Raw genomic sequence first — 27368 nt, forward strand, 5'->3', positions numbered from 1 at the left:
GCACTCCTTCTACGTCGTCGAGCCGAGAAGGGGTTAGTGTTCGTATAGCTCGACTTAGTATTAAAGATCCCGCCACGTCGACCGTTTTCCTCATTGATACTGGTGCGGACATATCAGTTTTACCGAAGTCGTTCTGTCGTTGGAAGCAAAGGGCTAACAGTGTTGCATCAGTTAATTTATATGCTGCTAATGGTACGCCTATTCAAACATTTGGCGAGCGTCGACTGCTTTTGTCTTTGGGTTTGCGTAGAGATTTCCCGTGGACGTTCGTGATTGCGGATGTTAGCTGTCCTATTGTTGGAGCCGACTTCCTTAATCACTATGACTTGTTAGTGGATTTGAAAAGGAAGCGGTTAGTTGATTCGAAGACGACTTTGATGATGAAGGGTAAGGCTGCTGTGTCTCAAGAAGATACTGTTCGTGTGTGTGGTTCAGTTTCAGCTTATGCTGAGCTGGTTAATGAATACCGTGATTTAGGCATTATGAGTGCAAATCGGATGGGTTTAGTTACTAAGGTTGAACATTGCATCGAGACATTTGGTGCGCCGTCATTTGCTCGTCCCCGACGTTTAGTTGGAGCCAAACTTGAAGAAGCCAAGAAGGAATTCCAATTTTTAGTCCAGACAGGGATTTGTCAACCTTCGAAAAGCTGTTGGGCAAGTCCACTTCACATGGTTCGCAAAGGCGATGGAAGTTGGAGACCGTGTGGCGATTATCGCATGCTCAACGCGCAAACTAAACCTGATCGGTATCCGATTCCGTTCATTCATGATGTGACGAGTATTCTTCATGGTAAAACTTTGTTTTCGAAGATAGATTTGCAGAAAGCGTATCATCAGATACCGCTTGCACTGGCAGACATTCCGAAGACAGCTATTACAACTCCGTTTGGCCTGTTCGAGTTTCGCTTTATGACTTTCGGTCTCCGTAATGCTGCCCAGACGTTTCAGCGTTTTATGAATGAGACTCTAGGTGATCTTAATTTCGTTTTTGAGTACATCGACGATATTTTAATTGCGTCAAAAGATGAAGCAGAACACAGAATGCATTTGCGACTGGTTTTAGATCGACTTAGAGAAACTGGTTTGACCGTGAATTTTGCCAAGTGTAAGTTCGGCTGTTCCGAGATCGAGTTCCTTGGGCACGTTATTAGTGCAAAGGGTTTACGTCCTCCGGAGAGTAAAGTTCAAGCTGTTCGTGATTTTCCTCTGCCAGCAACGGTTAAACAGCTTAGACAATTCTTAGGCATGGTGAACTTTTATCGGCCGTTTCTGCGTAACGCTGTGCAGAATCAGCAGCGGTTGTTTCATCTTACACCAGGTAACCGCAAGAATGATAAGTCGGTGATTTCTTGGACTCCAGAAGATGTAGAGGTTTTTGAGGCTTGCAAGAATGATCTTGCCCAAGCTACGTTGCTTAACTTCATGGCTCTGGATGCACAATTGACGCTCACGACTGATGCTTCAGACGTTGCGGTGGGTGCTGTTCTCCAACAAGTAGTGAAAGGTGTGACTCAGCCATTGGCATTTTATTCAAAAGGTTTGAGTTCAGCGCAGACTAAGTATAGTGCTTATGATCGTGAGTTGACTGCTATCTATCAAGCTGTCCAGCATTTTAAGTATGCATTAGAGGGACGTGATTTCGTCATTTTTACGGATCACAAACCATTAACGTTTGCGTTCAGGCAAATAAGTGAGAAGGCATCTCCTCGTCGTGCAAGACAGCTGGAGTTTATTAGTCAGTATTGCACTGATATTCGTCATCTGGCTGGTGCAGATAATACGGTGGCTGACTCTTTGTCTCGGGTTGCTACGGTTCAGTTGGAGGCAAATGTTATTGAGTTAATTGCTGAGGGGCAGAAGACTGATGCAGAGTTGCTCGCTCAGTTGAAGAGCCAGTCTGAAGATGGTGTTGGGTTGAAGAAGTTGAGATTGCCGGATTCGAGTATTGAACTGTACTGTGATGTGTCAGGCAGTCGTGTTCGTCCTTTTGTTCCCGCAAACTGTCGGCAGCTGGTACTCTCAAAACTCCACGGTTTGGCTCATCCTGGTATTCGAGCAACGCGGAAATTGGTGCAGGCTAGGTATGTTTGGCTTGGTTTGGTTAAGGATGTAGCTGTGTTTGTGCGTAGTTGCATTGCGTGTCAGAAGTCCAAGATTCAGCGGCATACTAAAACACCAATTGGTTCGTTTGCTGATATTGATAGTCGGTTCCAGCATGTTCATGTTGACATTGTGGGTCCATTGCCTTTGTCTCAGGGGAAGCGTTATTGTTTGACTTGCGTTGATCGTTTTTCTCGGTGGCCTGTTGCTGTGCCTCTGTCGGGCATTACGGCAGAAGAAGTTGCAGCGGCTTTTATCGACGGTTGGGTGGCAAGTTTTGGTTCTCCGCAGGCTATTACCACTGATTTGGGTCGGCAGTTTGAGTCTGCTGTATTTCGGGAACTGACGAGATTGCTTGGAGTGAAACACTTTCATACCACGGCTTATCATCCTCAAGCAAATGGTATGGTTGAACGTTTCCATAGAACATTGAAGGCAGCCATTCGATGTCATTCCTCAAGTAATTGGACGCAGTCTCTTCCGCTTGTGTTGTTGGGATTGCGAACGACACCGAAATTAGACCTAAATGCTAGTCCTTCAGAGATGTTGTTTGGAAATCCTCTTTGTGTTCCAGGGCAGATGCTTTCGGATTTCAAGCAGAAGTCGTCCGAGACTGATTTTGTGTCGGCGTTGCGAAGGGCTTTAGCTAAGGTTAAATCCGTTGAATCAACGAGACATTGTCATCCATCTGTGTATGTTCCGCGTGACGTTATTAATTGTAAGCACGTTTTTCTTCGAGTGGATCGTGCTCGAGCTCCACTTGAGCAGCCTTACGAAGGTCCATTTGAGGTGCTGAGTCGTAATGAGAAGACGTCTGTTATTGTTTGCCGTGGGAGAGAGGTGACTGTTTCGAATGATAGGTTGAAGGCGGCGTACTTAACGTGTGATGATCTTGAACAGGTTGTTCCAGAAACGCGTCAGCCTTCAGCGTTGTTGAATGGTGATCAGTTAGTGACTTCTGGTGATTGTAGGCGTGAATCCCTGTTGCCGATTCCGAAAGTGACACGAGCTGGTAGAGTAGTGCGTTTCCCAGCAAGGTTAGCGGAATTTCGTGATTAAGAGTGGTGTTGTCGACTTAGTTGTGGTGTCGCGTTGTTGCTAGTACTCCATCGCTAGGAGGGGGTATTGTGGCGACCCAGTTGGCTGTGCATTTATTGAATTTAAAAAGTAAAATTCAATTTCAAATATTTTTAAGTTTTTTGTTTTGATTGAGGAGAACGTTTCGATTTTTCTCTCTGTAAAAAGTTGAATAAAAGTTTATTAACATTGAAAATTTTTAGAGTTTTATTAATTAGCAAGGTGAACAGATCATTGCTAAAATACCGAATACGAATTCGAGGGAAAAAATGATATTGATATTTATAACTAATGAATCTGATGAAGCGATGGTTAACGCTTGGAAACTCTATTGCATTTTTCGAAAAAATATTGAAAAGAAGACAGTCATTTCACAAGCCGACTTCCGTGTAGAAGTAACAGAACATATGCTATTAACTGAGGATCAAAAATATTTTTGAAAGCCGAACATGCCAACAGCACCAAGATAGGACAATGTTGGTCATACAGTATTTAAAACACCTGACAGACAAAGGTTTAAGTTGTGTCATAGTTACACCATATTTATCTATAAAAAATGTAATGTTGCTTTGTACCCTAAATGTTTTATAAATTATCATAACCAAATAAATTAAGTGTTCAAAAAATACAAAAAAAAAGAAATTATTAAAATTAAAAACAAAATATGGCGCGTTTGTTGGCGAGCAAAAATATTACATATCGCCGACATAACAACCGTGGGAGAGGCGTTGATGATACAGGTAAAATTTATATTAAATGATTAATAAATAATTATGCATATCATGTATTATTTATTTCATGTATGATTTCATGTATTATTTATTTCATCTATGATCACTAAAATTAGTATTTTTGTTGTATGTAGTATTTATTTATTCCAGAATTTATTCATATTTTCAATTATGTTTCCACGTGTAGTTGTGTTTGTGTTATTTTATGTAGTAGTAGTAGTAGTAATAATTTCATGTGTAATAGTAAAAGTAACTTTATGTAGGCTGACTGACGTGGTCCGAATGGCTACTATAACATCTTAGCGTCTCGGGGAGCAGATGAGTCTTTGCATTTTGGTGCTACTCATTAAGTTTGTCAGTTAACCGATCGGCCTTTAATGGAAGTGTAGTTGTTTGTAGGATCGATGACCCCAAATCAGTTAGGTCATGTCTCTGCAGGTTTTGAGGTCGCTAGCAACTAGGCGGGGTGAAGGAAAACACCCTGGGTTTGATTGAAGATATGAATATATATCCACATATATCCACCTCAGGGATATATGAGGTTTTGCGTCGGGCTTGGAACCCACCATATAAAAACAACATTCAATGCAAACGAAGGGGCAGCCTCGGATAAGGAAACGATCTACTGATGACGACAAACGCAAACGTATTAAGAAACATGATTTAAAAATATGCACCTGGAATGTCCGAACTCTTTACAGAGAAGGTGCATATATACAGCTGGTTAATGTCCCCAAGAAATATAAGGCTGACATTACCGCCCTCCAGGAAATGCGATGGACGGAACAAGGATGCTCTAAACGAGAACATTGTGACATCTACTACAGCTGCCATGCAACAATGCACGAATTTGGATTCGGATTTGTGGTAAGCCGAAAATTGAGAAATTTGGTCTCAACATTTACACTAATAAACGAAAGGCTCGCAAAAATCCGCATCAAGGCAAAAATTTTCTTCATCAGTTTAATTTGTGCGAATGCCACGACGGAAGATAAAGATGACGACTTCAAGGAAATTTTCTATGAACAGCTTGAATAAGCATATGAAATTGTATTATTATTAATGCTCAATCCTTCAATCGCCATTATACGATTGGAAATTTGTCATTACCTTGCTTACATAACCCAACAAGTGGGTTATCCAACCAAGCCTCCAGAATATAGCTAAATAGCAACAAACGGACACAGTGATGATAGTCACTGAAATATAAATATAAATACTTAACCCCACAAAAATTTATTGATGGATAATTTACCCCAACACAAAAAAAAAATATACACAAAAAAACTGTAAATGTTTAATAAAAAATATATATATATAAAATACATATATATAAAATATATATATATAAAAAATATATATATAAAAAATATATATATAAAAACTAAAAAACTACAAAATCTAAAAAACCTAAAAAATATATAAATAAAAATATTTAATAATAAAAAAATAAAAATAAAATGTATATAAAAATAAATAAAAAATATAGTAAATAATAAATAAAAAATATATAACAAGTAATTAGTACACAATATATAAACTTGTGTCCGTTGTGTTGCTCTACTCCGGTGTTTTCTCATCATATCATATGCAAACATCATGTTTCTGTATGAACCCAGTATAAACTTTCAGCAAAAATCAAATTTAAAATAGAAGAACTTGTGAATTTCATGCACACGAAGTCAGTCATATACTTTAAGAACAAAAGCACACAAACTAAGTCAATTGGGAAAAAGAGGGGAAAAAAATGCTGCATTCAGTTTTGTCCCAGCACCTCTGAAAAACACAGACATTTTTACTTTCCAAAAGAAGCTGGTTGTAGAGATACTTGGCAAAAGCTGGCAAGGTGGAGGATAAATCTACATTGCTTATATGCAGTCGGCATTTGGAAAGCATATATTTGAAATCTTATAGATTACCGTCTAATGCTGTTCCGTTATTGTTTTTAGAGACAAATTTTGAAAAGATGCCTTACTCAATTACAGAATGAAGATCTAACTTTAGAAGAATTCGAACTGTATTCCGACAGAGCAACTATAGATCAGAAATGCATTGTTTTGCCTGAAAAAGGTTTAGATAATAATAGAAAATGTGTTTGTTTACAGAAATTTGCAAAGAAAATAAAATTTTATCAAAGAAAATACATGCAAATGAGGAACACCATAAGAGAACTACCGAAACAAAATGCAGATTTGAATATATCTGTGGAAGAAATTAAGAAAAATGCATTTATTCCCGATGTAAATGCATCACCTTATTCAAAGTGTTTTGCCAGAATGATAGTCAGCACCTCTTATCATTATTTCGATATTGAGAAGACAGTGGTGCAAAATATTCAGTACACCTCTTCTATGTGCTACAATTTAATGAGAGATGATATGGGTTTCAAACTGCCATGCATATCCAGTATATATAAATGGTGGCCTATAAAATGCATTAATCCTGGAATCGATGTCCAAGTTTCCACACATTTAACACCCATTGTGTCAAAGATGTTACCTCAAGAGCGCGAGTGCTCTTTAATAATGGATGAAATTTCAGTTAGATCTGATCTGGAGTACAATAATAAATCGGATTGTATAGATGGATTTGTCGATTTTGGGAATAATTGTAGAACAAATATTGTTGCCAATAAATGTTTAATTTTTATGTTGAAGGCAACTTTTGCATTTTGGAAGTTCACTCTTAGCTATTATCCAGTTCAGAAACTAGATAGTGAGTATTTTTTATATTTTAGTAGGTGCATGTAGATCAAGACTTTTTATTTTTCCAGAAAATTGGAAAATTAAAGAAAATTTTATATGAAAATTTAGATTGTGCATTTACGATTGGATTGAGTGTGCACAGCATTATTTGCGACCAAGCTCCAACTAACGTAGCGTTCTTTCAAATGTATTTCAATAAAACCACAAACTGTGCTGTACTAAATTATAAAGGTAATGCAGTGTATATTCTGTGTGATTACTGTCATTTATTTAAATCTATCAGAAATACTTTTCTTAGTACAGATTTACGAATTAATTCTGGTTTTGCTTCCACTGAAGTTGTTAGCGTTTTAGTACAAACTAAAGAAGGCGTCATGACTTTCTTATCACTCTACAGCCCACCGCGCCACAGTATCTCGAAGGATATGTACATATCATTTTTTCAGCTGCTTGGATCTAGGTTCGTAGTTGTAATGCTAAACACTTAAAATAGGGTTCTCGCCTAATATCTCCAAAAGGACGACAACTCTTCGAAGCAATAAATGTATTCAATCTACACACAATCTCAACAGGTGAACCCACATACTGGCGAACAGATAGAAGAAAAATACCTGTCTTAATTGATTTTGCGGTATCAAAGGGGGTACGCATCGAGACAACTACCTGCAAATCCAATTTCGACTTGTCATCTGACCACTCGCCGATAATAATCACTCTCAATAACTGCTGTGAAATTATGGAAAAATGTATTCTTCATAACAAAAATACTGACTGGAACAGTTGTCGTCAACTAATTACAATTGGTTTAAATACCGAAGCTAAGTTGAAAACTGAATCTAATGTAACTGAAGCAGTAGAGCATTTCAACTCTTGTGTCCGAATGTCTGCATGGGAATAACTCCACCATTTCCTAAAAGTGTTAAGCAAGATTATCCATTTAACATTAGATACCTGATCAAAGAAAAGCGTAGGATGAGAAAACATTGGCAAAAGACGAGATTCCCTGCGGATAAAAGTCGCTTAAACAAATTATGTAAACTCGTTAAAGTCATACTTTTAAAGTATAACAATAATCGCATGTCCCTATACCTCCAAAACCTAAGTGCTTCATGTGATACAAATTACTCCCTTTGGAAAGCCATAAAAAAGAATAACAGACCGATTGCTTATCAACCACCTATACGCAAAATAGACAACTCATGGGCAAAAAGCGATATTGAAAAAGCAGAAATATTCGCGTTACATTTGGACCAGGTCTTTAAACCAAATGAAAACGCTAATATGCCTGATATCATGAAATAAAGAATAAATTTTCTACAAGAGCCTTATCAATTGGAACTTCCAATTAAAAGATATACTATTAATAAAGTTAGGGATATAATAACAAAGTTAAAAGTAAAAAAAGCTCCAGGATACGATTTAATCACAGGAATGGCCTTGCAGCAGCTTCCACCAAAAGGATTTTTATTTCTGACTCATCTATTTAACGCTGTGATAATAAGAGGATTTATTCCGCCACAGTGGAAGATAGCGCAAATCTCCATGATACCGAAACCGGGTAAAAGCCCAGAAGACGTCAAATCATATCGCCAATAAGTCTACTTCCAATCCTGTCGAAAGTTATGGAAATCCTGTTTCTAAAGCGCCTTACAGCGATTATCGAACAAAACACTCATCCCTGACCATAAATTCGGTTTTCGCCAAAAGCATAGCACAATAGAACAAATTCATAGACTTGTCAGACACATCCATAGTGCGATAGATGGTAAAAAACATTGCACTGCGGCATTTATAGATATTTCACAAGCTTTTAATCGAGTATGGCATGAAGGCTTTCTTTTCAAACAAAAACTGAATCTACCCCTAAATTTTTTCACATTTATAAAATCACACCTCTCGGCAAGGCACTTTTTCATTAAGCATGGAAACGAAACTACAGTACTTCATGATATAGGAGCAGGAGTACCTAAAGGTAGCATAATAGGACCAATACTTTATCTTTCATATACTGCGGATCTTCCCCTTACCGATGAGAGTGTTATCGGTACATTTGCAGACGACACAGCTTTTTTATCAGTTGACAGTGACCCAATCCGTGCTTACACCAAACTTCAACCCTGCCTTAACAATGTTGCTCTCTGGATGAAAAACTGGCGTATCAAACCGAATGAATTACCACAAGCTGTAGAAACAAATTACTTTGGCATACATCTGGATAGTAAGCTAACCTGAAAATCACACATATTCAAAAAGCGTAAGGCCCTGGGTTTTAAATTACGAAACTTATTTTGGTTCCTCAGCCGAAATTCCAAACTGTCACTCGACAATAAGCTGCTTATATATAAATCTGTACTAAAACCTATATGGAGTTATGGGGCCCGATTATGGGGTACTGCAGCAGACTCAAACCTGGCAATTATCCAGCGTTTCCAATCTAAAACATTGCGAATGATCACAAATGCACCTTGGTGTATAACGAATGAACAGCTGCATAAACAATTACATGTTCGGACAATCAAGGAAGAAATAGCCAGTATTTTAAAGAATTACGCTCATCTTATATATATGCACCCAAACCCGCTGGTTACACATCTATTGTCCCCTTCCAACACTTTTACAAGGCTGAGAAGGAAAACATCGAGAGATATTTTAGATATGTATATGTAGATCACACAATGTTATTTTAAATATATGTCACTGGGCATAGTCCATACGTGTCTCTCTTTTTTTAGATCGTAATAATTATTATTACGATTTATAATTATATATATTACTTATTGTCATTCAAACCTGACAGATTGTAATAAAAAATGAATTTCCAAAAAAAAAAATTTAAAAAAGATTCTAAAAATATGCATTTTAGAGCATGTGCAAAACTAAAATTTGAACATATTTATCCTAATAATTTTCAAAAAATGTCCGTTAGAAAAGCCACACAGTTATTAAGTGAATCTGTGGCACAGGCTATAAAATATTATAAGGGCCTTAAATTATTTAAAATATATATATAAAATATAACTTAAATAACGCTGTCTCCCCAACATTTGAATTTATAGAGACCATGAACGATATATATGACGATTTAAATTTCAAATATATCTTGGATAAAAATGTTTATAAACGCCCATTTTTTAGAAAAGATGATGGAAAGCGTGATCGATATCAATTTTCTTAAAACTGTTATCCCTGTTAAGAATAATCACTATAAATGTTTTGATGGTTTAGTATATACACTTAATTCTATACTACAATTGTCCGAAAATCTTTTTAAGAAACATTCAACAGTTTCATACTTTTTACCTGGCGAACTAAAGCAGGACGCTTTAGAAAATACATTTTTTAAAATAAGGTCCATGTCAGGTCTTAACACTCACCCATCTGTTAACGAAATAAAATACATCTTAGCCAGATTGGTATCAATGAAGGTTATCATGTATTCGAACTTTCGCAACAACAGCAATTGCGAATCAGATGATTCAACGTTTCTGGATATTAAAAATGTGTCATGAAGAATTTGTTTTCAGACAGTTTGATGATGATATTCCTTCAAATGATATTCCTTCCATAGATGCAACAAACAATAGTAATTTACCAGTACAGAGATACTTTGTAGGCTACGGCGTTAAAAAAATATTTTGAAAAAAAATTAACTGCCCAAAATGTTTAGAATTCACGTCAAAAGCAGACACAATGCTTGATCTGTACTCAGAACAGTTTATAAAAATCAAAAACTTTGTTGTAGATCACCTATTACTAAAAAATCCTTCAGATGATCTCTACAAAATGTGCATTTTACACTTTGAAATTTTTAAAAAAATATTTAATAAGTATTGTTATGTAAATGGCATAAAAAAATAATAATAAACAACATAAAAAAAATGAAAAAACATGTACATATCGAAAATTGGTTTCAGGAGCCGATGTGCGGAAGCCATCGCGAAATTTTATTGGACTTTATAATGAAAGTTCCATTATATAAGAATTCCAAGTGGTTACTAAATAGTACCCAAGATAATGTAAAATTTAAAAATAAATTAAAAAAATTGTAAAAATTTTAATATATGTAAAAATATTAGTCTAATAATATTTATGAATGATTAAAAAATTTAACAATCAATAATATTATTCATCCTTATATAAATAATTTTATTTTAAATAGAAATAAGTAATATGTAAAGAAATTTAGTTAATAGTTCTAGGTAATTTTGTATAATTAAGTTATATTAAGTTTATAATTCTATTCTATATGATTTAAGTAATAAAATTTTGTAAATAATTATTTTTTATTTGATATAAGAAAATAATAATAAAAACTTTATATATAAAACATAATCAATTATTGTTTAATCAATTATAAATATTCTTCATGAAGTCGTTGCTACTGTATGACATATCACAGTCTTCACAACCAAACATATTAAGAGCATGAATCCATGAAGACCATGAATCAAAGGGAATGTAGAAGATTATTAGGAGTAGTCGTAGAAAATCCTTCAATAAGTCCTGTCAAAATAGCAGCATCATCGGAAAAGTTGATTGGCAAGATTATTAGTAATGCTACACTTCATCACAGGTTGTAAAATATTAATATCAATACATATGTGGTGCACAAAAGAGTCAATATTACTCTAACGACCTTATCAAATATTCTCTCATTTGCTTTGAAGTATTTTAAGAAACCTATACAGTTTTGTTACAATGTGTTATGAACAGATGAGTCAGGATTTCAATTCTAGGGTTCATTTGATAACCACTCCATGCATTTACGACAACGCTAAAAGAATAAACCAGTGCAGTCACTTAATAGATTTCAAGGTGGCACGGTTTTGTTTTGGGAATGTCTATCATGCTATGCATTTGGGTATTTGCTACCGAAAAATGGCACCTTAAATCAGTCCGGTAATATTGATATTTTAAATAACCATGTCTTAACGTCAGAAAATAGACCTTTTCCAAACAATAACTGGGTTCTACAACATGACAATGCACCATGTCATCAAGAATGTAGACTTAATCCAATTTTAAAAGAGTTCAATCATTTTATAGCCTGCACAGAGCCCTAGTTTTAGTCTCATTGAATATGCTTAAGACTTCATAAAACAACAAAATACTATTGATAAAAATCCAAAAAGTAGTGATAGCAAAATTGAAATAGCGAATATTCGGTCCAAATTATTTCGCAGCTGGATTCGATCAATTCCAGCTAGGTTACGGGCAGTTATTGATGCCAAAGGTGGTGTAACCAAATATTAATTATATTAATTAAATAAAAATAAAAAGATTTTTAAAAAATTCATCAATTAAAAAGAAGAAAATGAAATTAACGTTTTGTGTAAATACTTTTGACGCGAAAAAAATGTGTGTAAATACTTTCGACAACTAATAAGCATCAGTGCATTTGCTTATATTTTTGTCAAATGAACAGTTATCTTTCCGATTCTTTTTTTATTTGGTTCTGCATAGATAAAACTAAGTGACAATAAAAAAAATTTTTGCAACGTCCAACAACAACAATAAAAACATGTTTTAATGGAATATGTACAAAAACTTTCGTTGTGTAAATACTTTTGACTATGGCTGTATGTTAAAATTATATATAAATATAATTATCTCATTGAAGGGAAAAGGATAAAATAAATAAATTACACTAATATAACTTTGAGATCAATAATAAAATATGATAACTTACAACAATGTTCAAATATAAATGATCAGAAACGCAGAAGACCAATATAAACACATAGGAAGTGCTAATTTTAGTTCTTTTACCTGTGATTCATAATGGGACAAGATCAAAGAAATTGTTTGATATAATAATATAACTCCGAGTCGAATTATGTTAGTTCATGCTTTTCACTGTTTCGATTTCAGTCGGAAAATCATGTCTGTCCCACATCTCTCAATTTTTTTCATAATTATAAATATTAACTGAATTAGTATAAGTATGCTTCTTAGAAAAGTTGGTAGGCAAATGGCTATATAATAAAATAAATATTACTTTCTAATTCAATGGGGAAAATAAAATAAAGAAAAAACGTCAATATAATTTTGGGACGAATTTTAAAATATACTAAAATACTGCTAAGTAGTCTGTATAAACACATGGAAAGTGAGGAACTATCACACAAAATTTTGTACTTTTTTAAATACTACATTTGTGTAGTATCACAACTGCCATAGCATTTCATTTATCACCGAACATATATTATAGATAAATAATGCTTTAAAAATACTCTAAAATCAGTAGAAAAGTAATAATAATATTTAAAAAGATAATAGATCTAAAATCAGATAACATAGAAAGATTTGTTTAACTCAAAAATACTAATCTACCGATCATTTTGTCAATTCACTATTCACATTTTATAATTATTGATCTTTCGTCAATATTACGATTTTTTGAAGTTGAAGTTCTTTTAAGTTATAAACGGAATAAAAAAAATAAATATTATTTATAGGCGCATTTAAAGAAATATTAGATCAATATATGTGTATGTAGATGTTTACAAATCATGTATATAATATTTAGTATCACAAAATATATAATAAGATAATAATAAGATATTTTTAGGATAATTGAATAATTAGTAGATAAGTGTATAAATATAAGATAATTGGATAAATATAAGATAATAAAAAAAATTTATAATTCGACAACTATTATTTAATTATTCGGGACAAATTCATTAGTATATTTATTAGTTTAAAGTACATTAAGCCTAATGATATTAGGCTTCAAAATTTATCCAATGATCTTTTAACACATTTTGGAAATAATTATCAAAATCGCAGTAATCGTAAAATTTTTTAACACAACTTTTATGTAGTATTATTTGCCAACAAAACCAATTTATATTATTTAAATAAGATTTTTGTCTTAATTAGATTAACACATATTGTTAAAAAATGTTAATGGTAAAAATATTTTAGCTTATCTGTTTTTTACTCCTCTCCGGTGAGATGATTCTAGACATCTTACATCGGTATTTATGCTTGTAAATTACTGGTATTACTGGAAATTACTGGTATTGAAATGATTTCAATTTGTTGTACTTAAATAGTGGTTTAAAATTTTGTACTGCTTTTAAAAGAAAGTTAGCATTGACAACCTAAAATCGAAAGAAAAATCATTTATTAATTTTGAAATAATTGCATATATCAAACGAAAATATTAATAATTGGTCACCTACTCAGTATCTCCTTTGCGACCGACCATCACCTAATAAACAAAAGATGATGAAATATTGTCAAGCCTTGAACTGTAATGAATAGGAAGGAGTTGCACTAATATTTTTGGGAAACTCTGTTCCAACTATTTAAAATTTTCTTTTAAAATTATTAAATAATATTAAAATATTTCTACTCTCTTTGAGAGTCATCATCAGGAGCATGGTCTAATAAAAAATAAAAATTAATTAATAATATCACATTTCATTTTAGTTATCTATTGTTCAGTGCAATATGGACAATAGACAACTAGATTTTTTAATTTTTATTGAAATAAAAGAGACCTATAAAAGTGGCCAGCTAATGAATCAACAATAAAATCATTATAGAATACAGGTCGATAAACAAACTAAAGTTTAATTTCCTTTTAAATAAGGAATATACGTTCATAAAAATCATCTGTAAATAAAAGAGCATAATTTCTAGGAGAGCGGAATGTTTAAAACCTGAAGAGCTGAAATTTATTATCAGAGGCTACAAATGCAACATGAATCAGCTTCATCCTTAAACATAACCTAAAATAATGAGTTTTTGAGAACTTTTTTAAAAAACAAATTTAAAATAAAAACAATTTGTCATTGACTATTCTGAAGTCAAAATATCAATAAGTCAGTAAAGACTAACCTTCTAGAAGATCTAAGTTAGCTATAACAACTCTTCTAAAAGTATTTAGATTTTATTAAAGGTCTGAAACGATCTTAAACCTGAGTAAATTTTGGCGAACGACGTAACGTGGTATTCGAACCATTTGAATAATTCATTTGTTACCCTAACTTACTAGATTACTTATTTTGCCGTTTGCAAACTAACTGACTTTATAATCCAAATCCACCTTCACAATCATTTTCAAATTATCTAATATTATAGTGAAAATAAAATACTTACTATTTATATAACCAAAACTTTCTAACTTCTGCTCACATTCAGTCCAAACTGTTATGCAATATATTTTTAATCCAGGATATCGGTTCACCAAATGTAGTATTCATAATATTGAAAATATTTGCTCATCTCCAGTATTATTTTGTTATTCGTCTGTTGGAGATTTAATATGGAAGCTTTACGCATTTGAGACGTTATCTGATCAAGTAAACGTCTTACGTGTTGTCTTTTGCTGAAAGATTGAAACATCTCAAGAGGAAATTTGGTCAAACTGACACTTTAGTATACGCATTTATGATTTCATTTATTTCGATGAATTCACGACATAAATTTTTTTGTGTAACTCTGTTGGAACAAGTTTATTCATATTAGTAAATCTTTTCGTCAATAATTTTAATAATATATACTATATATATACTCTAAATTGTTTACATACAGTTAAATAATAATAATTAGACTGCTTCACAAGAAAAAAATATTTTTCTTTTAAACAAACAAATTAAACTTAAACAAATTTCAAAAATTGAATAATAATTTATTGACAAACGAATTTTAAACTGTATTCATAATACTATTTCATATTATATCTTAATAAGGAAGGTAGTCAGCCTGATTGCCACATTCAGCCCTCCCGACTTCTGACTCCTTTCATTCTTAAAAAAAATATATTATTGAAAACGGTTTCATATTAAACGGAGTTACAACTATCGTAGAGAAGTATCTATTAACCGGATTTACCGGACTTACAGAGAAAAAATCAGTAAATTGAATGATCAGTAAATTAAGTATATTGAAATTGAGAGAAATTATATTGAAAAAAATTCATTTGTACAACCAAATATCTATTTTTATATTTTTGTTCACGGAACTTGATGAACAGCTTAGTATTTTACAATAGAAATAGTACAGTACAGTTTTTGGCAGATATGCATACTTAGGTTCTCGCACCATGACCTATTATTTACTTAAGCATTTAATGAATAATTTATAATATCAGCAATGGCAGTTACAAATATATATGATATATTATATTTTTAATGTACCTTTGACCAGACGAAATGGCAAACATTTTTTAGTATTAGATTCTCTGGAACCCAATGTAAGTATCTCGCATTCATCACCGGATTTGTCCATTTCATATGACTAAATAAACAGACTCCATTGGTGATTAATTAATGAACCACGATTTGCGTTGTGAAGACGAAATCAGTGATGAAAATAAATAGTTTTTATTATTTATCGATGTAAATTAACTTAGTAAAGATGTGCTATAGACGGTAGCAATTTTATTTTTATATATTACGCCTAATGCCATTTGTTAATAACAATAAACTTTTCGCTTAAGGTCTAAGAATGAAGTTGGAATTAAATACTATATTTAAAATTATTTTATAAAAAAGTACTATTTACCCTTTTAATCTCTGGTCACAGAAATTAATTTGGATTGTGTACTACTGGAATCGGTTGGGTGGTGATGAGAATCTGTGATATTGTTTGACCCACACAATGTATGGTATATTTTGTAATCCAGTGGCAATACATGTAATTATGTTGATGCATCTCAATGACCGATTTCAGACATTTTTTTACCATTCCAGATTTGGAAAATTCTAAGCAATTTCAACTGAAATAATTTAAATAGAAAATCATAATATTAATTTTATTATAAGTACAACAATAAATAACATTAATTTTTGTAACAATATTTTCGTGCGTAATTAAATTAAATTTTATTTTGTAAAACAATTATTTCATCAGAATTATATTATTTTTATACAAAGTACATATTTATATAACAATATGTATATACAAAATATGTTTTATGGACGGTGCTTCATTTTATGGCTTTCCTTATTTCAAACTTCGAACAGAATTTTAGAATGGACACATAATATAACAAATTCAAGTAAGAAGCAATACGAATACAGTAGAAAGAGCAAGACAAAAATTTACCGTTTTGTGTGGAATCATTTGTTTCACTGTGTAGGTATGTGGGCATACAGCCATTTGCCTGCTATGGCTGTAACTCAAATATTTAGAGTAAATTCTCATGTGTGATTGGTTCACATTCAAATTTAATGGCTCCCATTGCGCAAAAACAAAAAAATTATACAAGAATAAATTGAAGGTATATGCTTAGCACACGTAGCAGTAGTCATTACAGTACATGATTTTATTATATACACTTATTTTAATCAAAAGTTATGAGCTAGTTTTCACTGTACTTAAACAAAAAAACAGTACCATTCGACTTGACGAACGAAACGTAAGCAATCAGCTTTTCTTGAAAGCGCAATTCTTAAAAAATATTTATTTTTTATGGATTCACTTGACAAATTTATTTCAAATACTAACGGTAAAAGTGGGAAAAACAATAAATTTAAAAAAATTATTATAAAACATATTTAAAAATTAATATAAATCCGATATATTTTATAAAAACACATTTAATCACAGTTTATATATGTTTAAAAGGTTTTAAAAATATTTTAAGTTAAATTCTTATAATTATACAATCTCACCATGTATTCCAACGCCATACGCACCAACGCAGCAAACAACTACTACTACGAATCTAACAGGACTGATTTTTCGCAAAAGCTGTGTCGGCAAATATTATGGCATTCGCTCGAGAAACATTAAAACAAAGAATGCCAGATCTAAAAAAAGGTCAGTGCTGACACTTTTATAAAATATGAATACACATATCAAAAATTTTTAATAAAATTAAATCTATAATTGTATATTGATTTCTACGGTTTTAAGTATATTACAAGCAAAAATAATAAATACTGTAAGTTGTCGCAAGTTGATCTTAAATTTTTAAGTATTTTGCCGAAGTGGACCGTTTCAAGGTTCGTATCAACAATTTGCTATAGCCAACGAAACATATTCTTTTACAAGGTAATTCTGGCAAGGGTCGTTAAAAGTCTTGTGTAAGATCTCTCCAATGACCGTAACACCGTTTGTAAGATTTTAGCTATTCTGCAGAAAAGTTTTTAAAAAAAAGTTTTATCATATGCAATTCGTCGCAAAAAGCCGGTTTCTTCTATTTCTTTCGTAGTGAAATCAAAAACAGGTCCTAATCGCAGCAGCATGCTTGTAAACAGTTACAAATGTAATGGAAAGCTATAGGATGTATGTTCCATTATTATTAGTATTATGATTTATACATAAATAATTATTTTCCAAATTTATCTCGTCATGAAAGATATAATAGCACCAACTACAGTAGTACCAGTAGTAAATATAAATAGATGAATAAATCAATGTTTAATATATATTATAAAATGTTATATATTAAATATTTAAAATATATATATATTATTATATTATACATATGTAAGTTAATATATAAAATATATATTCAAAAGCTTTTACAAAGACAGTATAATAAATCAACGTATTTAAGCTTGCGTCGTATTAAAAATGAAGTTAGACATAATTGCTTTCAAATTTCAACTTATTAATTAATTTTTTATTTTAATTTTTATGTATTTTATTGTATATAAAAAAGTTTGTACATATAAAATACAAACAAAATGTTAGCTGACAACCGAAGACTTGATCAACAGTAGATCTTTCATTTTCAGTCTTTTTGGCTTTCCATCTTGCAAAAGACCGCTGCCAAAATACGAAAGATCTTTCAAACAAAATCTTTTTAAAGATCTTTTACAATACGAGCTGAAAAATCGTTGCCAGAATTGTCCTGATAACGTAATATTAACAGAAATTTTCAGTTTTCTACTAAGCAAGGAAGAAGAAAACATGCATTTCATAACTATTGCTTTTGTTTGGGTCTTACTATTTTCGTTTTCAATTGTACCCAGATCAGTTTTCGTTATAATTTGTGAATGGAAGATGACGTGCTTTAAATAAATGAAACAATGTAAAAACAAATAATGTGTATCAGATTAGATAAATACTTACTATAAATACTAATTAATATGCAATTTTATAAAAATGTTTAATTACAAATTTTTATTTTACTAAATTTTGAATTTATTTCTCGGTTTGTTTTTTTTAATAATGGCTTTTATATGTTACTTATCCGGCTTTAGGTCACTTCTAGTTAAAATTAAAATTCAACGTTTGTTTAATATTTTTTAATATATTATATATTTCGACTCTCCTTGAGAGTCATCATCAGGATCACGATCTAATATAAATTAATATTAATATAATCTATTTTTAAACGTCATGCTCTGTTTCCGTTGTCTATATTGCATTTTTATTTTACATTTTTATAATTTTTTACAGTTCTTGTAACATAAAAATTTAAAGTTTTGCTATCGTTTGAAAATTCTGTATTAAGTTTTAAAAACAAACTTGTGCTTCTTGTTTGCTTTTCTACCCTTTTCCATATTTAAAACATATAAAAAAATAATAATGCAAATTATACATAATCTTGCATAAAATTTTTTATGTTTCTAAAAACTCACTGCCAAATTAACAGTAAAAAAATTGTGACAAAATTGTGCACTTTTGTGCAGAAAAAGTCACTATTTTACAGTTGAGGAATAGCAAAATCAGAATGTAATACCATGTTTACAATACGAACTATAGTGAACCCACCTTGCTAATAATCCATTCACGCTGTTTTATTCAGGCACTTGCTCATTAATAAGTATTAATATTAATGAATAAAAGTTTTTGTTACAATGAGGTCATTTATGCAGTTGATAGAACATTTATACTTCCCTTAATAATAGGTTAGCTGCACAAGCTACTCGTAGTAACTTTGAGACTAAGAAATTGTAAAATGTTCTATATTTATTTGCCGCTTTATTTGTATGTAATTTAATCATTATTGAGAATTTTATTTTGTTGTGCAGATTCATTGCAGAGCAATGTAATTATATATTGATCCATAATTTTCAACAAAATATATAGTAAACAAACACAATATTCACAAGTATCAAAATGTAAACAAAAGATAACAAAAACAACAACTGTCAAAATGAAAACCCGAAACGATAATGTAAACGCTGAATCAACTTTAGCAAAGTTTGTTCACTAAAGTTCGTAATGTAAAACATAGTATAACACTGTGTGTACACAAATTTGTTCCACCAGCAAATTTTCGAATAAATGAGGGCATATGAGAGAGCGTAACATCCCTGTCGAAATTTAAAAATGCTACATTGATTTTACTCGAGCATTTTCTTTCAAATAAAATTTGCGTGTTGTATGAATCAGATGTTTTGGTTTGAATTTAAATTTTTGTATGGTTTATTTGCGCGGCACTAGTGTTCTCACCAGATTTTACAAAAAGCTTTTCCATGAAAATCTGTATAAAGACCATAATTTAGCACTTTATTTGTGTTACGCTCTCAATTTGTATTTTACTAGTATTTTACTCGAGTTTTACAAAGAGTAACTGGCGGAACAAACCTTTTATATCACACAAAAAAAATTATATATATGTAATTGATATATTGAAACATATATATATCAATTACATGTTCAGTTAATAAAAAAAAAGATTTTATTAAGCACTTACCTTTTCAGTGCTTTATTTTAAGCTTAGCTGTTATCTGTTTACAGTTTACATGTAATATATGTGATACATACTTTAAATTTGAATCATTTCCCTTGTGGGTAATTTATTATTATCGGTTGCATTCGACATTTTATGCTTTATATATGATGATTTATTGTTAATCAGCTCATTTATATGAAAGCACTTTGTTTGGTAAATCATCCCTATTAGTAGCTACAATTAGCAAAACCGACTAGATAAGATAGTGTGAATATGCTGTTAGTTTAAATATAAAGTTATTTTTATAAGTACAACTAAAGCAATTATAACAATTAATTCTCTGTAAGAATATTTAAAAACGTAGAAATCAATACTTTCAATCAAGGAATAATATATATAATTTTTATACTTGTTTTTTCCGAAAGTGCCAGCCCTGAACTTTTTATTAAATCTGGCACCCTTTGTTTTAATGTTTGTTGAACGAGTGCCACAATTTTTGGCGCCACAACTTTTGGGGAATATTAGTCGTATTTGGTTCGTGTAGTTTAATTGTGGTGGCTGAACACCTAAGAACTGAGTTTAGTTTTTAAAATAATTTCGGTTTTATTACCATAGATATAAAAAACGTAAGTAAATGTGTTTTTATAAAAAATATCGGATTTATGGTGTTCTAATATTTAATTTTTTAAAATTTTTATTTTTGCTATGAATTGTAAGCCATTATAATTGTGATGTGAATCTGTCAAAAGTAGAAATTTTTTAAGAAATCTGGCAAATATTTACGAAATAGATGCCTCAATATTTGCCTGAAAGCTTTTAAAAATAGTCGGTTATGTTTGGTTCGAACTGTTTGTACTGTATAGTTTGATTTTATTTATATAGTGTAAACCTCATTATTTTTATTTATTTAAAATAATTGCATATTTAATTTGATTTAATGTACGATGCGCAAATGACTGAATTCACTATACTGAAATGCATGACGCCACACGAAAGGGTTAGTTTTTGTCTTGCATTGCATACTGTATTCGTATTGTTTCTAATTTGAATTTATTTTATTATTTGCTTTACACTTATCCGTAAAGATTCTCGATAAGAATGGTGAAACGTTTAAATTTTGGTCGCAATTCCTGTAGAAATCCGTACCTTTCGCGATAAATTGTATGTAAAAAATTATCTTTTAACCATATTTTATTTGGTTTTCTTATTTCGTATTAGTAATAATTATATTATTAATTTTGTAAAGAATTATAATAATACTAATATTTATAAGAATGTTTATAACATTTATTTTTGCTAAACTTTAAACAGTTCATAAGTTTTTACCACATTTGAAAGTAAAATAAATTTTTATTAATTAAAATAATAGTTATTTATTAATATAAATTAAAATTAAATATAATTTAATGATAATAATATAATAATAATGATACAATCGGATATATCAAAAGTTTTTATTAAATCTGGCAAAAGTTTTTTAATTAAATATTCAAAGTTTTTAATAATCTGGCAAAAGTTTTTTTTATTAAATATTCAATTTTTTTTTTTTATTAAATCTGGCACCCTTTGTTTTAATGTTTCTGCAATGAATGCCAGAATATTTGCGAAATATCAATACCAGTCGTGTTTGATTTGGCGAGTGGACTAGTTGAGATTTTCTTGTTGAGTGGTAGTGGTGATCATCATGAATTGTTAAATTATGTTTGAATAAGGTAAAGACACATAAATGTAGTGTAGCTTGTTTTATTGAAGATGAACGGTAGTTAAATATTTTTATTTGTTTGAAATAAATATTACCATTAAATTAGTAATACCCAAGTAAACTGATTTTGAAGTAAATAAACGTTTTTGTATTTAAAATAAGAACAATTTAAATATGTGCTTCGTATTTTTTTTTAATTGGAAATACACCATAACATTTTCTTCAAGTTATACGTCTTTTAATTTCCATTTTGTTTTCCTTTTTTGTGTTTCTTTATCAACCATTAAATTTCTATGTGAACCAATCAAAAATAAGATTTTACAAATGGCAATTTAATGCGTAGTACGCAATGGCTGCATGCACACAAACACACTCAAACGCATAAACCCTTACCAAACGGTATATTTTTGCCTTGCTTTGCATATTCTATACGCATTGCTTCCAACTTGAATTTATTGTGTTATGTGCCTCACATTTATCCGTAACATAGTAAAATTTTTTCCATATCAAATAAATAAAATGTTTTCAGTGAGTTTGTTTTTATATATGTATATTTTTAAAATAATGTTTTTTTTTAACAAATTGTGCATATTTTAATAGGCAATAAATATACAGTATATGTAAATTGTAAACGCTGTCTCTTCTCCAATGTTTTCTTTACTTTTTTTTTTTTTTAAATATTGACATTCTGTTGCAAGTTTGAAGTAATGAAAGCAATAAAACGAAGCAAATAAATGAGAAGCGATTAAAATAATTTCTTACAGAGAAAAATGTAAATTAAATACCCAGTCAAATATTTTTTCAAAACTTTGTTATTTAATTTATTTTTATAATTAAATTAATATGGTATTTTTTTATTTAAATGTTTTCAGTTAAAATATGCTTAGAATTTTCCAAATCTGGTATAGTAAAAAAATGTTTGAAGATGCTTGAACATAATTACATGTATTGCCACTGGATTACAAAATATACCATACATTGTGTGGGTCAAACAATATCACAGATTCTCATCACCACCCAACCGATTCCAGTAGTACACAATCCAAATTAATTTCTGTGACCAGAGATTAAAAGGGTAAATAGTACTTTTTTATAAAATAATTTTAAATATAGTATTTAATTCCAATTTCATTCTTAGACCTTAAGCGAAAAGTTTATTGTTATTAACAAATGGCATTAGGCGTAATATATAAAAATAAAATTGCTACCGTCTATAGCACATCTTTACTAAGTTAATTTACATCGATAAATAATAAAAACTATTTATTTTCATCACTGATTTCGTCTTCACAACGCAAATCGTGGTTCATTAATTAATCACCAATGGAGTCTGTTTATTTAGTCATATGAAATGGACAAATCCGGTGATGAATGCGAGATACTTACATTGGGTTCCAGAGAATCTAATACTAAAAAATGTTTGCCATTTCGTCTGGTCAAAGGTACATTAAAAATATAATATATCATATATATTTGTAACTGCCATTGCTGATATTATAAATTATTCATTAAATGCTTAAGTAAATAATAGGTCATGGTGCGAGAACCTAAGTATGCATATCTGCCAAAAACTGTACTGTACTATTTCTATTGTAAAATACTAAGCTGTTCATCAAGTTCCGTGAACAAAAATATAAAAATAGATATTTGGTTGTACAAATGAATTTTTTTCAATATAATTTCTCTCAATTTCAATATACTTAATTTACTGATCATTCAATTTACTGATTTTTTCTCTGTAAGTCCGGTAAATCCGGTTAATAGATACTTCTCTACGATAGTTGTAACTCCGTTTAATATGAAACCGTTTTCAATAATATATTTTTTTTAAGAATGAAAGGAGTCAGAAGTCGGGAGGGCTGAATGTGGCAATCAGGCTGACTACCTTCCTTATTAAGATATAATATGAAATAGTATTATGAATACAGTTTAAAATTCGTTTGTCAATAAATTATTATTCAATTTTTGAAATTTGTTTAAGTTTAATTTGTTTGTTTAAAAGAAAAATATTTTTTTCTTGTGAAGCAGTCTAATTATTATTATTTAACTGTATGTAAACAATTTAGAGTATATATATAGTATATATTATTAAAATTATTGACGAAAAGATTTACTAATATGAATAAACTTGTTCCAACAGAGTTACACAAAAAAATTTATGTCGTGAATTCATCGAAATAAATGAAATCATAAATGCGTATACTAAAGTGTCAGTTTGACCAAATTTCCTCTTGAGATGTTTCAATCTTTCAGCAAAAGACAACACGTAAGACGTTTACTTGATCAGATAACGTCTCAAATGCGTAAAGCTTCCATATTAAATCTCCAACAGACGAATAACAAAATAATACTGGAGATGAGCAAATATTTTCAATATTATGAATACTACATTTGGTGAACCGATATCTTGGATTAAAACTATATCGCATAACAGTTTGGACTGAATGTGAGCAGAAGTTAGGAAGTTTTGGTTATATAAATAGTAAGTATTTTATTTTCACTATAATATAAGATAATGAAGATAATGAAAATGATTGTGAAGGTGGATTTGTATTATTAAGACAGTCAGTTTGCAAACGGTAAAATAAGTAATCTAGTAAGTTGGGGTAACAAATTAATTATTAAATTGGTTAGAATACGACGTTATGGCGTTCGCCAAAATTTACTCAGATTTAATATCGTTTCAGACTAGTGATAAAATCTAAATACTTTCAGAAGAGTTGTTATAGCTAACTTAGATCTTCTAGAAGGTTAGTATTTACTGACTTATTGATATTTTGACTTCAGAATAGTCAATGACAAATGTTTTTATTTTAAATTTTTTTTTTGTAAAAAAGTTCTCAGAAACTCATTATTTTAGGTTATGTTTAAGGATGAAGCTGATTCATGTTGCATTTGTAACCTCTGATAATAAATTTCAGCTCTTCAGGTTTTTAACATTCCGCTCTCCTAGAAATTATGCTCTTTTATTTACAGATGATTTTTATGAACGTGTATTCCTTATTTAAAAGGAAATTAAACTTTAATTTGTTTATCGACCTGTATTCTATAATGATTTTATTGTTGATTCATTAGCTGGCTGTAGGTCTCTTTCATTTCAATAAAAATCAAAAAATCTAGTTGTCTATTGTCCATATTGCACTGAACAATAGATAACTAAAATGAAATGTGATATTATTAATTAATTTTTATTTTTTATTAGACCATGCTCCTGATGATGACTCTCAAAGAGAGTCGAAATATTTTAATATTATTTTTTTTAATGTTTTTTAATTTTTATTGAAATAAAAGTGACCTATAGCCAGCTAATAAATAAACAATTAAATAATTTTAAAAGAAAATTTAAAATAGTTGGAAAAGAGTTTCCCAAAAATATTAGAGCAACTCCTTCCTATTCATTACAGTTCAAGGCTTGACAATATTTCATCATCTTTTGTTTATTAGGTGATGGTCGGTCGCAAAGGAGATACTGAGTAGGTGACCAATTATTAATATTTTCGTTTGATATATGCAATTATTTCAAAATTAATAAATGATTTTTCTTTCGATTTTAGGTTGTCAATACTAACTTTTTTTTAAAAGCAGTACAAAATTTTAAACCACTATTTAAGTACAGCAAATTGAAATCATTTCAATACCAGTAATTTCCAGTAATACCAGTAATTTACAAGCATAAATACCGATGTAAGATGTCTAGAATCATCTCACCGGAGAGGAGTAAAGAACAGATAAGCTAAAATATTTTTACTATTAACATTTTTTTCAATAATATGTGCTAAATTAAGCAACATAATCTTATTTAAATAATATAAATTGATTTTGTTGGCAAATAATACTACATTATAAAAGCGGTGTTAAAAGTTTTTACAATTACTGCGATTTTTACAATTACTGCGAAAAAATGTTAAAGGATCATTGGATAAATATTGAAGCCTAATATGATTAGGCTTAATGTACTTTAAACTAATAAATATACTAATGAATTTGTCCTGAATAATTAAATAATAGTTGTCGAATTATAAATTTGTTTTATTATACACTATTTATCCAATTATCTTAGATTTATACACTTATCTACTAATTATTCAATTATCCTAAAAATATCTTATTATTATTTTATTATATATTTTGTGATACTAAATATTATATACATGATTTGTAAACATCTACATACGCATATATTGATCTAATTTTTCTTTAAATGCTCCTATAAATAATATTTATTTTTTTATTCCGTTTATAACTTTAAAGGTTTTCAGTGTAAAATTTTTTATTAGAACTTCAAAATATCATAATATTGACGAAAGGTCAATATGATGAAATGATCGGTAGATTAGTATTTTTGAGTTAAACAAATCTTTCTATGTTATCTGATTTTAGATCTATTATCTTTTTAAATATTATTATTACTTTTCTACTGATTTTAGAGTATTTTTAAAGCATTATTTATCTATAATATATGTTCGGTGATAAATGTAATGCTATGGCAGTTGTGATACTACACAAATGTAGTATTTAAAAAAGTACAAAATTTTGTGTGATATTTCCTCAATTTCCATGTGTTTATACAGACTACTTAGCAGTATTTTAGTATATTTTAAAATTCGTCCCAAAATTATATTGACGTTTTTTCTTTATTTTACTCTTTTTCCCCATTGAATTAGAGAGTAATATTTATTTTATTATATAGCCATTTGTTTACTAACTTTTCTAAGAAGCAAACTTATACTAATTCAGTTAATATTTATAATTATGAAAAAAAATTGAGAGATGTGGGACAGACATGATTTTCCGACTGAAATCAAAACAGTGAAAAGCATGAACTAACATAATTCGACTCGCAGTTATGTTATTATATCAAATAATTTCTTTGATCTTGAACTATTATAGATCATAGGTAAAAGAACTAAGCTTAGCATAAACGCTTTAGATTATTGTTAAAATATTAAAAATTGTTTTTCATGGTTTTTACACTTACACATCTCTAATGTTTTGAATTTATTTTATTCTAATGTTTGGTAGAGTTTTCGTTTTAGTTGGCATATATTTTTTAAATCGAAAAATAAAATAATTCTATGTAATTAAAATATGTTTGCATCCAAATGCATATGCTTTCTAAAACGTATGTAATTGTATGCAACTATATTTTACTGAATTATTTTTCTCCGTGCACATATTTTATAAGTTTAAAAGTCATTTTTTTAATTTAAATTATTAAAAAATGTATTATTAAAGAATCTCTTTAATCTTAACGTCAACGTGTTGGAGTTCTGATTATGGTTTCTTCCAAATTTGGAATATACGGTAGACTTTCAGAATAACGAAAGATATAATGTCAGGACTTTTCGTCATTTAAAATATGTTATATCGAAGATTATCATTTTTGTTTTTACTTTATAGAAAAGTGATAAAAAATCTTATTGTTAAAAAATTTACATTATTATATATTTTAAAAAATAT

At 30.0% G+C, this 27368-nt stretch overlaps 2 long non-coding RNA genes across 5 annotated transcripts; one reads left to right on the forward strand and one right to left on the reverse strand.

Moving 5' to 3' along the window:
• Nucleotides 1–13491: 13491 nt before the first annotated feature.
• On the reverse strand, nucleotides 13492–17360 carry LOC119667900. 2 transcript variants are annotated; one of them, XR_005251436.1, is made up of 5 exons: nucleotides 17247–17359; nucleotides 16135–16348; nucleotides 15768–16071; nucleotides 14728–15069; nucleotides 13492–13724 (listed from the first exon to the last, which is right to left on the reverse strand). It is a non-coding gene; the product is annotated as an uncharacterized LOC119667900 (long non-coding RNA). The 2 variants fall into 2 exon arrangements; XR_005251437.1 differs by lacking the exon at nucleotides 13492–13724 and adding an exon at nucleotides 13992–14009 and having other exon boundaries at nucleotides 17247–17360.
• Nucleotides 17361–20755: 3395 nt separating this feature from the next.
• On the forward strand, nucleotides 20756–25914 carry LOC119672473. 3 transcript variants are annotated; one of them, XR_005251903.1, is made up of 5 exons: nucleotides 20756–20832; nucleotides 22781–22983; nucleotides 23047–23350; nucleotides 24049–24390; nucleotides 25463–25914. It is a non-coding gene; the product is annotated as an uncharacterized LOC119672473 (long non-coding RNA). The 3 variants fall into 3 exon arrangements; XR_005251902.1 differs by lacking the exon at nucleotides 20756–20832 and adding an exon at nucleotides 21811–21918; XR_005251904.1 differs by lacking the exons at nucleotides 20756–20832; nucleotides 25463–25914 and adding exons at nucleotides 21811–21918; nucleotides 25353–25385.
• The last annotated feature ends 1454 nt before the right edge of the window (nucleotides 25915–27368 follow it).

This window comes from Teleopsis dalmanni, chromosome 1, assembly GCF_002237135.1.
Source record: "Teleopsis dalmanni isolate 2A chromosome 1, ASM223713v2, whole genome shotgun sequence".
NCBI classification, from domain to species: domain Eukaryota; kingdom Metazoa; phylum Arthropoda; class Insecta; order Diptera; family Diopsidae; genus Teleopsis; species Teleopsis dalmanni.